This window comes from Lagenorhynchus albirostris, chromosome 11, assembly GCF_949774975.1.
Source record: "Lagenorhynchus albirostris chromosome 11, mLagAlb1.1, whole genome shotgun sequence".
Classification (NCBI taxonomy): domain Eukaryota; kingdom Metazoa; phylum Chordata; class Mammalia; order Artiodactyla; family Delphinidae; genus Lagenorhynchus; species Lagenorhynchus albirostris.
The window spans coordinates 81,990,864-82,007,301 of NC_083105.1; positions in this window are offsets into that span (position 1 = coordinate 81,990,864).

Below are 16,438 nucleotides of genomic sequence, written 5' to 3' on the forward strand. Positions count from 1 at the left end.
AGTGACTTTCTATTTTTTCTTAGTGTTTACAATAATTCTTTCTAGTTTTATTGATGTATGATTGGCAAAAATTGTATATATTTAAGGTGTACAATGTGATGTTTTGATTTATGTATACATTGTGAAATGATTACCATAAACAAGTTAATTAACATCCATCATCACATAGCTACCATTATTTTTGTGCATTATGAGAACACTTGAAATCTACTCGCTTAGCAGATCTCAAGTATACAGTATGTTATTAACTATAGTCACCATGATGTACATTAGGTCTCTAGAATTTATTCATCTTCTAACTGAAGTTTGTATCCTTTGACCAACATCTCCCCTTTTCTCCCACTTCTCTGGCCCTGGTCGTAACCATTCCACTCTCTGTTACTCTGAGTTCCACTTTGTAGATTCTCTGTATAAGTGAGATCATGCAGCATTTGCCTTTTTCTGTCTGACTTATTTTACTTAGCATAATATCCTCCAAGTTCATCCGTTGTCACAAATGGCAGGGTTTTCTTCTTTTTTATGGCCAAATATTACATATCTCACATTTTCTCCATTTGTTCATTTTGTTGGACACTTACATTTTTAATTTTTTTTTTTCTACACCGCACAACATGCAGAATCTTATTTCCCCAACCAGGGATCCAACCCATGCCCCTTGCAGTGGAAGCACAGAGTCTTACCCACTGGACCGCCTGGGAAGTCCCTGATGGACACTTAGATTGTTTCCATATCTTGGCTACTGTGAATAACACTGCAGTAAATGTGAGGGTGCAGATATCACTTTGAGATACTAATTTCATTTCCTTTGGATATATATACTTGGGAGTAGGATTCCTAGATCACATGGTAGTTATATTTTTAATTTTTAAAGGAACCTCCATACTGTTTTTCATAATGGCTATACCAATTCACGTTCCCACCAGCAGTGTACAACAGTTCCCTTTTCTCTAAATTCTCACCAACATTTGTTGTCTCTTGTCTTTTTGATGATAGCCATTCTGACAGATATGAACGGATATGTCATTGTGGTTTTGATTTGCATGTCCCTGATGATTAGTAGTGTTGAGCATCTTTTCATGTATTTGTTGCCCATCTGTATGTCTTCTTTGCAAAAATGTCTATTCAGGTCCTTTGTCCATTTTTAAAATTGGGTTGCTTTCTTTGCTAATGAGTTCCTTGTATATTTTAGATATTAACCCCTTATCAGATATATGATTTGCAAACATTTTCCTTCATTCTGTAGGTTGTCTTTTCATTGTGTTGATGGTTTCCTTTGCTGTACAGAAGCTGTTTTTAGTTTGATGTAGTCCCATTTGTTTATTTTGCTTTAGTTGCCTTTACTTTTGGTGCCAAATCCAAAAAATCATTGCAAAGACTGATGTCAAGGAGCATACCCTCTGTTTTCTTCTAAGAGTTTTATGGTTTCAGGTCTTACATTCAAGTCTTTAATCCAGTTTCAGTTGACTATTGTGTGTGGTATAAGGTAGGGGTTCAGTTTCTTGCTTTTGCATGTGGCTGTTCAGTTTTCCCAACACGATTTACTGAAGAGACTCTCCTTTTCTCTTGTACATTCTTCTTTGGAATATAATATATATTACAAATACATGATATTTGTAATATAATTTGAAAAAGAAGCCTACAGCTTTTTTTTTTTTCCTCAAGATTACTTTGCTGCTCAGGTTCTTTTGTGGCTCCATACATCTTTTCTATGTCTGTGAAAAATGCCATTAGAATTTTGATACAGAATACATTAAAACTGAAGATTGTTTTGGGTAGCATGGCCATTTAAACAATATTACTTCTTCCAGTCCATGAGCACAGGATATCCTTCCATTTATTTGTGTCTTCTTCAATTTCTTTCATTGATGTCTTATAGTTTTCAGTGTACAGTTTTTTTGTAACATTGGTTAAATTTATTCCTAATTATTTTATTGGTTTTTTTCTATTACAAATGAGACTACTTTCTTTTTTTTGATGGTTTGTTAGTGTATACAAATGCCACTGATTTTTTAAATGTTTATTTTGTATCATGAAAATTACTGAATTCATTTGTTTGACTAGTTTTTTAGTGGATTCTTTAGTACTTTCTATATAAAAGATCATGTCATCTGCAAACAGGCAATTTTACTTCTGCCTTTCACATTTGAATGTTTTTATTTCCTTTTCTTGTCTACTTGCTCTGGCTAGGACTTCCAGTACTATGTTGAATAAAAGTGGCACAAATGGGCATCCTTATCTTCTTCCTGATCTTAGAGGATATGCTTTCTGCTCATCACTGAACATGATGTTAGCAGTGTGCTGGTCATATGTACCCTTTATTATGTTGAGGTACAATCCCCCTATACCACCTTTGTTGACAGCTTTTTATTATGAAAGGATATTGAATTTTGTCAAAGGTTTTTTCTGCATTTATTGAGATGATCATGTGATTTTTATCTCCCATTTTGTTCACATTAGTGTAGTGTAACACATTGATTGTGTGTGTGTGTGTGTGTGTGTGTGTGTGTGTGTGTGTTGAATCATCCTTGAATTTCTGGATTAAATTCCACTTAATTGTGGTGTATGATCCTTCTAATGTGCTGTTGAATACAGTCTTATAATATTTCGTTGAGGAGTTTTGTATCTATGTTCATCAGAGATATTAGCCTGTAATTTTCTTTTCTTGTGTCCTCATCTAGCTTGGTATCAGGGTAATATTGGCCTCTTAAATGACTTTGGAAGCGTTCCCTCTTCAATTTTTTTTGAAGAGTTTGAGAAGGATTAGTATGTATTCTTTAAATGTTTGGTAGAATTCAACAGTTAAGCCATCTACTTCTGGACTTTGAATCAGTAATTAAAACCTCCTAATCTCCTTACTAGTAATTGGTCTGTTCAGATTTTCTATTTTTTCATGATTCAGTCTTGGTAGGTTATATGTTCTTAGGAATTAATCCATTTCTTCTAGGTTGTCCACTTTGTTGGCATACAACTGTTCATAGTAGCCTTATGATCCTTTGTATTTCTATGGTACCAGTTGTAATGTTTCCTTTTTTGTTTACAATTTTGTATCATCTTTCTTGTTAAGTCTAGCTAAAGGTTTGTCTATTGTTTATTTTTTTAAAAAAAGCTTAGTTTTTGGGTTTGACATGTACATACTGTTATGTTTAAAATAGATAACCAACAAGGACCTACTGAATAGCACAGGGAACCCTGCTCAATGCTCTGTAATAACCTAAATGGGAAAATAATTTGAAAAAGAATAGATACATGTATATGTATAACTGAATCACTTTGCTGTATAACTGAAACTAACATAACACTGTTAATCAACTATACTCCAATACAAAATAAAAAATTTTTGAAAATTTTTAAAAGCTTAGTTTCATTGATCTTTTCTATTAGCTTTTTAGTCTTTATTTCATTTATTTTTGCTCTGATCTTTATTTCCTCTCTTCTGCTAACTTTGGGCTTAGTTTGTTGTTCTTGAGGTGTTAAGTTAGGTCGTTTTGAGATTTTTTTTTTAATGTGCACATTTATCACTATAAAGTTCCCTCTGAGAAATTCTTTTGCTGCACCCCATACATTTTAGTACATTGTTTCTATTTTCATTTGTCTCAGGGTATTATTTGATTTGTCTTTCAATTTCTTCTTTGATTCATTGGTTGTTCAGGAGCATGTTGTTTAATCTCTACGTCTGTGAATTTTCCAATTTTCTTCTTGCGATTGATTTCTAGTTTTATTCATTTATAGTGAGAAAAAATGCTTAATATAGTCAGAAAAGATGCTTAATATGATTTCAATATTTTTAAAGTTAAGACTTCTTTTGTGGACTAATATATGATCTATCCTGGAGAACATTTCATGTGCACTTGAGAGGAATGTGCATTCTGCTGCTGTTGGGTAGAATATTCTGTAAATATCTCTTAGGTTCATCTGATCTAGTGTGTAGTATATATTCAATATTTCCTTATTTTCTGTCTAGATGATCTGTCTGGATTCTTGAAAGTGGTGTATTAAAGTCCTCTACTATTGTTGTATTGCTGCCTATTTCTCCCTTCAGATCTGTTAATATTTACTTTATATATTTAGGCTCTCCTATATTGGGTATAGAAATATTTACTAATATATCCTCTTGATGAATTGACCCCTTTATCAGTATATGACCATCTTTGTCTCTTAGACTTTGGCTTAAAGTCTACTTAGTCTGGTATAAGTTTAGCCACCCCTACTTTCTTTTAGTTTCTATTTGCATGGAATATATTTTTCTATCCCTTCACTTTTAGTGTATGTGTATCCTTAAAGGCAAAGTGAGCCTCTTGTAGCAACATATAGTTGAGTCTTTTTTAATCCATTCAGCCACTCTGTCTTTTAGAATTTAGACCATTTACATTTAAACAAATTATTGATAGGTATGAACTTACTATTGCTGTTTTATTCATTGATTTCTGATTGTTTTTAGTCCGTTGTTCCTTTCTTCCTCTCTCGCTCTCTTCCTTTGTGATTTGATGATTTTCTGTAGTGGTGTGCTTCGATTCCTTTCTCTTCATCTCTTGTGCATCTATTATACACTTATGCTCTGTGGTTACTGTGAGACTTACATAAAACATTTATAAGTTTATTTTAAGCTGAAAGCAATTTATCTTTGAACACATACAAAAGCTCTACATTTTTACACTGCCCCCACATATTTTGGTTTTGATATCATAATTTATATCATTTTACCTTGTGTATCCATTAACAAACTGTAGTTATTTTTAATACTTTTACCTTTTAGTCTTAGAGTATGAGTGACCCACATTACAACACTAGTGTATTTTGAATTTAACTATATGTTTACTTTTACCAGTGAGTTTTACACTTTCATACGTTTTCCTGTTACTAATTAGTGTCTTTTTGTTTCATCATGAACTCCCATAAACAACTATCTTGTAAGGCCAGTGATGATGAACTTCCTCAGCTTTTCTTTGTCTGGAACACTCCATATTTCCTTCAATTCTGAAAGACAACTTTGCTTGGAAGAGTATTCTTGGTTGGCGCTTTCTTCTATCAGCACTTTGAGTATTTCATCCCACTCCCTCCTGGCCTGCAACATTTCTGCTGAAATAACTGCTGATACTCTTTTGGTTTGCTGGCACATGTGGAAGGTCTACAGCTCCTGGGTCTGGGGTGGTGGTGGTGTCAGTGCCCAGGTCATAGGAACCCCTGCTGCAACATCGATAATGTTGTGTGAGGTGCAGGTGTTTGTGGAGCAGCTATGGAGTTGGGGTTTGGAACATGGTCTGAGCAGAGTGGCCACAGCTCTGGGGTATAGGGTATGCACAGTATTAGGAGAGGGTGGCCCTGCTCCCAGGACTGGGTAACAGCAGATCCTTCTTTAAGGGTGACAGTAGCAATGTCCCCATTTATGGGGATCTGTGGTGGCAATGGCTGTTGGTTACCCTGAAGCTGCCAGTGTCTTCTCCATAGCAGGCTGCTGGGGTCCAATGCTGATGAACACTGTGGTGTCCTCTACTGTGGAAGCTAGGGAGAGTCCACAGCTGCTAGATGCTGCAGGAGTTGAGGTCCTTGGTGGCAAAGGCCGTCAGGGTCCTCTGTAGAGCAGGCTGCTTTGGACTGGTGGCAACTACCATGTGGCTGATACTGTTAAACCCCACCCTTTGTCTTTGTTCTTAGCCATCTCCAGGTGTCTCAGCCATGCCGATCTTCTTAGTATCCTTTCTGTGTGGTTAGTTCTAGTTTTTGCTCCCCTGTGCTGCTGTAGGTTCTTAATTGGATTCTTAAGCTCTCACTGGACTATTATCATTCATGGATAGGTGTCCCATTGTTTTATTTTCCCCCCATGGGAGGATGAAATCTAGTGTCTCCTACTCTGCCATCCTGCTGATATCACTCCGCATAATTCTCTATTTTAATCAACCTTTTCAGTTAATCAAATAATGAGAAGTCCTGACCACATCAAATACATAGGTTTCTGCATTGTTTTTATGGTGAACATGGTGAAGTGATATGCAAAGTTATCTTTCATAAATACAGACAAAGCAGTAACATAAAAGGTTTGAAGAAAGTGGGGATGGTCTGAAATAGCTGTTAATGGAAATGGGCAAGACAACTGGCTTCAGAAATATATGTGTAGCCTTATTGTCATGCCCTTCAGTGCCTGAAAGGGCATGTGGATACAGTCCATTACCAGGAGAGCACAATATTACAAACTTACCCTTAGCTAGCTCACTAGGACCATATGTGGGGGTCAATAGATGGAGTAAAATTTTACTATGGCCCATCTGGTCACAAATTTATACAGAATCAGACTGAGGTAGGCATCCAGTAGCACGTTCTCTCCCTGGCTTTCTTTTTCTACCCCCCACCTCATTTTTTTCCTACCCCTCTCCTCTTCTATTAGATCCCTCCTGAATGTGCCCTTCAGGGTCAGGGCTGGGAAAGGACTGTTCCTGGCTCATTGTGGTGGGTAAGTGTGGGTCCATTCAGTGGGTCACTCCTACAGTCCCAGTCTCCCACCTCCAACATTTTCCATTCTTCAATCTGCAGTATTAATAAGACAAAACCAAACCAAATCCAAACAACTTTTTGTTGTTAATATTGAACACCGTTCCAATGTGTGTATGAGCTCCCCACTCCAGGTGAGGATGGAAGAGATGGAGGTGGGTGAAGAGAAATAAGAACTTCAGGCTGCCTCACTGAGGCTCATGAGTGGGAGACCACGCATTTATGCAGACTTACGATTTTCTCGAGTGATATTACTTGGTAGTCCTAGTGTAGGTGTGGGGTCGTCAGAGAGCTGAATTGATCCAGAACTGGGATTTTCTGGGGTTCACTGAGGCTAAAGGACAATGGGGCGAAGGCGTTGAACATTGATTAAGAGTAAGCCAAACGATAGCCTTTGAGGACCAGTCCAGTTGTGGAAGGAAGTAAAGACTGTATGTGTTTTGGGGAAGAAGGGAGGATGCGTGAGGGGAGGGGATAAATAAGGAAAAATGAGAGTGATCAAAGGAGTAGTGGTTTTAATGAAGATAAAGAAAAGGAAGGGTGATTTTTTCCCTACCCACTTTAACAAAAAGGGGAAATGATCTCTCTCATTAGATCTCTCAGTAGTTCTCAACTTGGGAGAGAGGGGAGAGATTTTGCACCCCTTCCTCCAGAAGACAATGGCAATGTCGAGATGTTTTCGGTTGTCACCATGGCGGTTGCTACTGGCATCTAGTGGGTATTGGCCAGAGGTGCTGCTGAGCATCCTACAGTGTACAAAACAGCCATCCACAGCAAAGAATCCCCCAGCCTAAGATGTCAATAGTGACAAGGTACAGAAACCCTGCCCTAGAGAGAGTGTCATTATAATCTGAAAATTATGAAGTGTCTCCCCAAATGGAAATATTACTCAGGATTTTTTTCAAATGCCTGGTTAGGGAACCCAGTTTTTCAGCAAAATTCATACGGCTATGAAGGTGAATGTGAAGGTCTACAGAGGGCGGGTAGATTTCAGGAACCCCTCAGAAGGTGGTGGCTGTGACTAGAGCCTTCAAGCCACCCACCATGGTCCAGTACCAGATGCCACCTCTATATAGCAGACAGCCTCCTACAGAGGCGCAGCCACTGGATCTGCTCTGTGGGGTGGGATGTCCCTTCAATCCTTAGAGCAAAGATGCCCTCTTATTTGGCTTGTGGACAGCCTCCACTATTTAAAATGTCCTCTTTCTATTTATATGAGTTTGGACTGTTTTCATAGGTGGGGAAGAGCTACACTATTTTCTTCTTAAGCTGCCACAGATATTAGTCAATTTCATAGCTATACTATATTCTTATCCTGTACTTTTTTCCCTTTTATTTGTTATTTGTAGAGCAATCATCTAAACTTAGTGACAACAGAATGGATCTTTCATAGCTGGCTTGTTTTCCTGAAAATGCTAGCAAATCTTTTTATGTTCTAAAAATACAGAGACAATTTTTATACTCTATTTTGCTACAGAGGGAGGGTCATTTCTGATTGCTCATTAGATGTTATATTTGGAAAACAGCCTCTGTATTCTGCTCCTCAAATGTGGGGAATTTCCATTATTATCAAGATCACACAGAATGAGAAACTTCAAAGAGTCTAGGTAACATAGATCATACTAATAGCATATGTGAACTAGATTAATTCTCAAACCTTAGCATATATCAGAATCACCTGGAAAACTTGGTCGAACAGATTACTGGGCCTTAATCCCAGAGTTTCTCAATCAGTAGGCCTGGGGTGGGGCACAAGAATTTGCATTCTGACAAGCTCCCAGGTGATACTGATGTTACTTATCCCAGGACCAGATATTTAGAACCAGTGTGGAGTTTTACATTTTTTTTGGTGAATTCTATTTCCATGTTAATTTATGTTTAAGAAATCAGGTCTTTATAAGGTTTTGCACCATACAGTATGATTTTCTGTTTCAGAAAGGCTAGATTTAGTTTTCTAACAGGTATTCCAGTGAACACACATATCTGAGAGTGAAAAACATTAAGCCTTAAGATGTTTTGCAAACTTGCATATTCACAGCAACTGCTGCTATGATTTTTAAGGACTTGATTTATTTTCTATAATCTCTTGAAAAGGACCAATTTAATAAATGCTCACCAAAATTGTGCCTATGTAAACACAAAAATCTAGAGTTAAGTGAGAGCCAGACTCTAGGTAGTGGGCCTGTGGGCCTAGGTAGCGGGTAGAGTGGCCATGTTTCTCATTTGTACAAAATACCAGGTAGATAGCATATTAATAATTACATCATCCCTTTTGTTTAGTTATTCAATCTTTTTAATCATTTTGGTTTATAATAGTCACTAAAAGTAGGACAGTGTTTTAGACTTTCTTTCTCTTCCCAGTTTTCAAATTTTCATTCCTAGTTTGAAGATATGATATTCTTTTAAAAAAATCTTCCTTTTTAGTCAGTAAAAATTAAATAGAAGTAGATCAAGATTGCAGAGTAGAAGGACCCAGAGCTCACCTCCCCCAACATACACTTCAAAAATACATCTACATGTGGAGCAGTTGTCACTGAAAACAAATGAGAAATTGGCAGAAAGACTTTTCTACAACCAAGGCTGTAAGAAAGATCCATGCAGAGCTGGATAGGAAGAGAAGAGAAGTGATCATGTTGGGGACCTGTGCCCCTAGGAGGGGACACAGAAGAGAAGGATTACAAAGATTCAGAGCAGTTCAAACCACTTACTGGGCACTCAGCCCTGGGATCCAACACTGAGAGGATGAATCCCCTTAGCTGGTTTGAAAACCAGTAGAACTGACAGTGGGGCTGTAAGAAACCTAGACTCCATTCATGAAGACCACACACATACTTGCTTACTTCCAAAACAAGGCAGAGGAAGCAGACTGGAGGTGACCACCCCAGCCCAAGCTGAGCACCCATTCTGGCCCCCTCTCGCTCTACAGCATAGCTGAACACTAGGGTGAAGGCAGTCAGGGCTTAGCAGAATGCACAGATGTGTAGGATGAAGCTGCCTCAGACCCAGCATCTGAAATGGGGTCAGGGCAACTATTCCCGGCACATGTGGAGGCAACAGATTAGAAGCAATCTGGAACTCTGATTGGTGTGCCAGAACCACCCCCGTGTGGGCCCACACGGGGTGCCCTCTCCAGCCCCTCTTGCTCCAGCACTGCTCCCCTCTGGGGCAAAGGTGCCAAGGCTGGGAGGGGGAAGAACACACATGCTTAGAGGGAACAAAACCAGCCTGGACTCTACCTTCAGGACCTCTTTTCCAGCAACTTAGGACACACCCTACCCTTAATAAGGTGGCATTGGTCACTAAGCAGAGGAGAAGCCGTGGCTCACACCTGGCTCTGGCTCTGGCTCTAGCCCCTGTGTGTCCAGCCCCACATCCTACCAAGGTAACAGCTACCAGCAAACCCTGGGGGAAGATGTGACTCATGCTCACTTCAGATACAGCTCTTCACCATAGTCACTGGGCACACACAGGCTGCATAGGGTCACTCCCACACAAAGACACCCCTTCCAGACCAGGATAGGTAACTGTTTCACCTAACTTCATAGAGTAAGAGAAAGTTAAGCAAAGTAAGGAGACAGAGGAATCGGTTTAAAATGAAAGAACAAGGGAAAAAACAATTAACTGAACAGAGATAAATGATTTATCAAAGAGTTCAAAGCATTAGCACTAAGAATGTTAACTGAACTAGGGAAAAGAGACGACCAAAGTGAGAATTTTAACAAGGAACTAGAGAATATAAAAAAGAACCATTCAGACATGGAATAAAATAACTGAAATGTAAAACCCATTAGAAGGAATTAAAAGCAGATTAGGTGATACAGAAGAACACATACGTGATCTGGAAGATAGAATCATGGAAATTGCCCAATCAGAACAGCTAAAAGAAAAACAAATTTAAAAAAATGAGAACAGTTTAAGGGACCTCTGTGAAAACATCATGCATACCAACATTCACATTATAGGGGTCCCAGGGGGAGAAGAGTGAGAGAAAGGGGTCAAAATGTATTTGATAAAATTATGGCTGAAAACTTCCTGAATCTGAGGAGGGAAACAGATATACAGGTACAGGAAACACAGAGAGTCCCAAACAATATGAAACCAAGCAGACCCACACTAAGACATATAACTAAAGTGGCAAAAGTTAAAGGGATAATTCTAAAGTCAGCAAGAGAAAAACAAAGAGTCAATGCAAGGGAACCCCCATAAGATATCAGCTGATTTTTATGCAGAAACTTTGCAGGACAGAAGGGAGTGGCATAATATATTAAAGTTCTGAAAGGGAGAAACCTACAACGTAGGATATGCTACCAATCAAGATTGTCATTCAGAATTGAAGAAGAGATAAAGAACTCAGATAAGCAAAAACTGAAAGAGTTTTATCAATCTACCCTAAAAGAAATATTAAAGGGGCTTCTCTAGGTGGAAAAGAAGTTAGACTCTATAGGAAAGGGAAAATTGCAGTAGTAAAGGCATATATATAGTAAATTCTGTGGATCTACCACTTAAATAAGCTAGTAAAAATATTAAAAGACAAAATTGTAAAATCAACTATAACTACAATAAACAGTGAAGGAATAACCATGAAGATGTAAAATATGACATCAAAAACACAAAATGGGGGGGAGGGGAGTAAAAACATTTAGATCTTTTAGAATGTATTTGAACTTAAGTGACTACCAGTTTAAAACAAGTAGATATAGTTATAGGTCAACATCTATGAACCCCGTGGTAACCACAAACCAAAAACCACAAAAACTAGAAAGAAAGGAACACAAGCATACCACTAAAGACCACTTTAGTGGTCTTTAGCATACCACTAAACCCTTTGTGGTTTAAAAGGGTTTAAATTTGTTTAAACCACAAATCATTAAACCAAAAAGAAAAGGAACAGACAACTACAAAACAACCAGGAAACAAGTAACAAATGGCAATAAGAGCATACCTATCAATAATTACTTTAATTGTCAGTGGACTAGATGCTCCAATCAAAAGATATAAAGTGGCTGATTGGATTAAAAAAAAGCAAAACCCATCTATATGCTACTTACAAGAGAACCACTTCAGGACTGAAGACACACATGGACTGAAAGTGAGGGGATGGAAAAAATATTTCCTGTAAATGGAAACAAGAAAGCAGGGTTAGCAATACTCATACCAGACAAAATAGACAGTAAAACAAAGTCTATATAACAAAAGACAAAGAAGGGCATTATATAATGATAAAGGGATCAATATAAGAAAAGTATACTATGCTTGTTAACATATATGCACCTTATACAGGAGCACCTAAATACATAAAGCAAATATTAACAGACATAAAGAGTGAAATTGATAATAATACAATAATAGTAGAGGACTTTAACACCCCACTTACATCAACGAACAGATGATCCAGACAGAAAATCAATAAGGAAACAGTGGTCTTAAAGGGCACAATAGACCAGTTGGACTTAAGAGATATCTATCAGACATTTCATCCAAAAAGAGCAGATTACACATTATTGTCAAGTGCGCATGGAATGTTCTCCAGTATAGATCACATTCTAGGCCACAAAACAATATTCAACAAATTTAAGAGGATAGAAATTATATCAAGCATTTTTTCTAACCACAATAGTATAAAACCAAAAATAAATTACAAGTAGAAAATAGGAAAAACACAAACACGTGGAGACTAAACAACACGCTAATAAAAACCCAGTGGGTCAGTGAAGAAATCCAAGAAGAAATCAGAAAATACCTCAAGACAAATGACAATAAACACGCAAGTTTCCAAAATCTATGGTACATAGCAAAAGCAGTTCTGAAAGGGAAGTTTATAGTAATAAAGGCCTACCTCAAGAAACAAGAAAAATCTCAAATAAATAACCTAACCTAACACCTTAAAGGAATTAGAAAGAGAAGAACAAAGCTCCCCCAAAAGAAATAAAGATCAGAGGGGAAATAAAGACCAAAATAAGAAAAAAAGAAAAAAATCAATGAAACCAAAAACTGGTCTTTTGAAAAGATAACAAAATTGATAAGTCTTTAGCCAGACTCATCAAGAAAAAACAAGAGGACCCAAATAAACCCAAATAAAGATAAAAAATAAAAGAGGAGAAATTACAACTGACATCACAGAGATACCAAAAAAAAATAAGAGAATACTACAAATAGTTCTGGCCAACAAATAGGATAATCAAGAAGAAAAGGATAAATTTCTAGAAGCATACACTCCAAGACTGAATCAGGAGGAACAGACTAATCATTAGTAGTGAAACTGAATTAGCAGTCAAAAAAACTCTCAGCAAACAAAAGACCAGGACCAGATAGCTTCACAGGGGAATTCTACCAAACAGATAAAGAAAAGCTAATAGCTATACTTCTCAAACTCTTTCAAAAAATTGAAGAGGAGGGAACACTTCCAAATTCATTCTAAAAGACCACCATGACCCTGATAACAAAACCAGACAAAGACATTATGAAAAAAGAAAAGTACAGGCCTATATCTCTGGTGAATATAGGTTTAAAATTCCTCAACAAAATATTAGCAAACTGAATTCAACAATATATAAAAAGGATCATACACCATGATCAAGTGGGTTTATTTGAGGGATGAAAGGATGGTTCAATATCCGCAAATCAATCAATATGATATACCACGTGAAGAAAAGGAGGGATAAAAATCACATGATCATCTCAATAGACTCAGAAAAAGCATTTTACAAAATTCAACATTCATTCATGATAAAAACTCTCATCGAAGTTGGTATAGAAGAAACATATCTCAACATAGTAAAGGCCATTTAAGACAAACCCACAGGTAACATCATACTCAATGGTGAAAAGCTCAAAGCTTTGCCTCTAAAATCACTAACAAAACAAGGATTCCCACTCTCACTACTTCTATTCAACTTAGTATTGGAAGTCCTAGCCACGGCAATCAGACAAGAAAAAAGGCATACAAATTGGAAGGGAAGAAGTAAAACTTTCAATATTTGCAGATGACATGATATTCCATAAAGAAAACCCTAAATTCTCCACCAAAATATTATTAGAATTAATAAATGAATTCAGTAAACTTGTAGGATAAAGGATTAATTTACAGAAATCTGTTGCATTTCTATACACTAATAATGAACTATCAGAAAGAGAAAGCAAGAAAACAATCCCACTTAAAATTGCATCAAAAAGAATAAAATACTTAGGAATAAACTTAACCAAGGAGGTGAAAGACCTATACTCTAAAAACTATAAAACATTGATGAAGGAAATTGAAGAAGATTCAATGAAATGGAAAGACATCCTATTTTCATGGATTGGAAGAATTAATATTGCTAAATGTCTGTATACCCAAAGGAATGTACAGATTTAATACAATCCCTATCAAAATACCCATGACATTTTTCACAGAACTAGAACAAATAATCCTAATAAAATCACAGAAGACCCTGAATAGCCAAAGCAATCTTGAGAAAAAAGAACAAAGTTAGAGGTATCATCCTCCCAAACTTCATATTATACTACAAAGCTACAGTAATCAAAACAGCATGGTACTGGCACAAAACAGACACATAGATCAATGGAACAGAATAGAGAGCTCAGAAATAAACCCACGCACCGATGGTCAATTAATCTATGAAAAGGAGGCAAGAATATACAATGGAGAGAAGACAGAATCTTCAATAAATGATATTAGGAAAACAGGACAGCTACATGCAAAAGAATGAAATTAGAATATTTTCCCACACCATATAAAAATAAATTCAAAATGGATTAAAAACCTAAATCTAAAATCTGATACCATGAAACTTTTAGAAGAAAATATAGGCAGAACACTCTTTGACATAAATTGTAGCAATATGTTTTTGGATCTGTCTCCTAAGACAAATGAAACAAAAGCAAAAATAAACAAATGGGCCCTAATTAAACTTAAAAGCGTTAACCCAGCAATGGAAACCATCAAGAAAATGAAAAGACAACCTACTGAATGGGAGATAATATTTGCTAACAGTATGACCAATAAGGGGTTAATATCCAAAAAATATAAGCAGCTCATACAACTCAATACCAAAAAATTACAAACAACCCAATTGAAAAATGGGCAAAAGACCTAAATAGACACTTTTCCAAAGAAAACATACAGATTGCTGATAGGAACGTGAAAAGAAAAGATGTTCAACTTCACTAGTCATCAGGGAAATGTAAATCAAAACCACAATGAGATGTCGTTTCACATCTGTTAGAATGCCTATCAGCAAAAAGACCACAAATAACAAATGTTGGTGAGGAGGTGGCGAAAAGGGAACACTAGTACACTGTTGGTAGGAGTGTAAATTGGTGCAAGCACTACAGAAAACAGTATGGTGGTTCCTCAAAGAACTAAAAATAGAACTACCATATGACCCAGCAATTCCACTCCTGGGTATGTACCCAAAGTAATTGAAAACAGTATTTCAAAAAGATACATGCACTCCAATGTTCATTGCAGCATTATTTACAATAGCCAAGGTATGGAAGCAACCTAAGTGTCCATTAACAGACGAATGCATAAAGATGATGTGGTATATATATATATATATATATACATATATATATATATACATATATATATATATACACATACATACAATGGAATACTACTCAGCCATAAAAAAGAATGAAACTTTGCCATTTGCAACAACCTGGATGGACCTGGAGGCTATTATACTTAGTGAAATAAGACAGAGAAAGACAAATATTGTATGTTATCTGTTAAATGTGGAATCTAAAAAATAAAGCAAATGAATAACAAAATAGAAACAGACTCATGGAGACAGAGAGCAAACTTTTGGTTAGCAGTGGAGAGAAGGAAGTGGGGAGGGGCAATACAGGGGTAGGGGGTTAAGAGGTACAAAGTACCATGTATAAAATAAACAAGTTATGAGGGTATATTGTACAATACAGGGAATATAGCCAATTTTTAATAACTTTAAGTGGAGTATCATCTACAAAATATTGTATCACTATGTTGTACACCTGAAACATAATATTCTAAATCAACTATATTTCAATTAAAACAAATTAAACAATTTGTGCAGACCAGATTCCACAAGATGTAAAATAAAGTTGACTAACATTTTTCAGAATATTGACAGCAATATAAAATGATCTTTCAATGGGAAATATCAGAGAACTATTTCAATATCTCAAATATTACCTATTTCTTTTTTTTTCAAATATTACCTATTTCATAAAAATCTAATTTCATAGTATTTTAATAAGGAACAATGTGACAAAAAGGGTTCTATGATAATACCAAATTAGGAAAGAATGGATTAATCAGTTCAGTAATTTCTTTCTGGGGGAACTTCTTAGTGAGTTTAATATGCTTGTAATCATTATGAATCTGCAATCATGACTCTTTTTCAATGTGGCATGTTTGAGGAATTCTCCTTCACCTAATGTTGTTTTGGAGGTGCTTGAGGAGAGGATGATAAATAGATTTTATCTATATGTTGCCTCAGTTGATTATGAGTGGTTGCCTGGAGCAGTGTGTTGAGAAGGATTCTGAAGCCCAGTTGGATTCAACAAGAAAAATTATGTTATTTCTTTAGCCATGTCTGCCATGCATGTGAAGAGGATGGTGGCATAAATACCATGTCCTGCCATACCTCCTCTAGATCTCTTAGAAGAATAGTTCTTCTTTGTCCCATTTCTTCTTATATAACTGTGTAAATTAGCTTCTTATATTTACTATGCTGAACTAAGTAATGATTTGTAAATATAATTTCCTTCCACCTATTTGAAATTTCCTAAGGTTTTCAAAATTCATTTCACTATGGTCTTTAAAAGTTTGTAATGTATTTCTTTCCCAGATAGATAGGTTATATACTTCAGCAACTGAGATGGAAATAAACACCAAAAGTATAGGCAACAAAAGACAAAATAGACAAATGGAAATGCATCAAACTTAAAACCTTCTGTGCATTGAAGG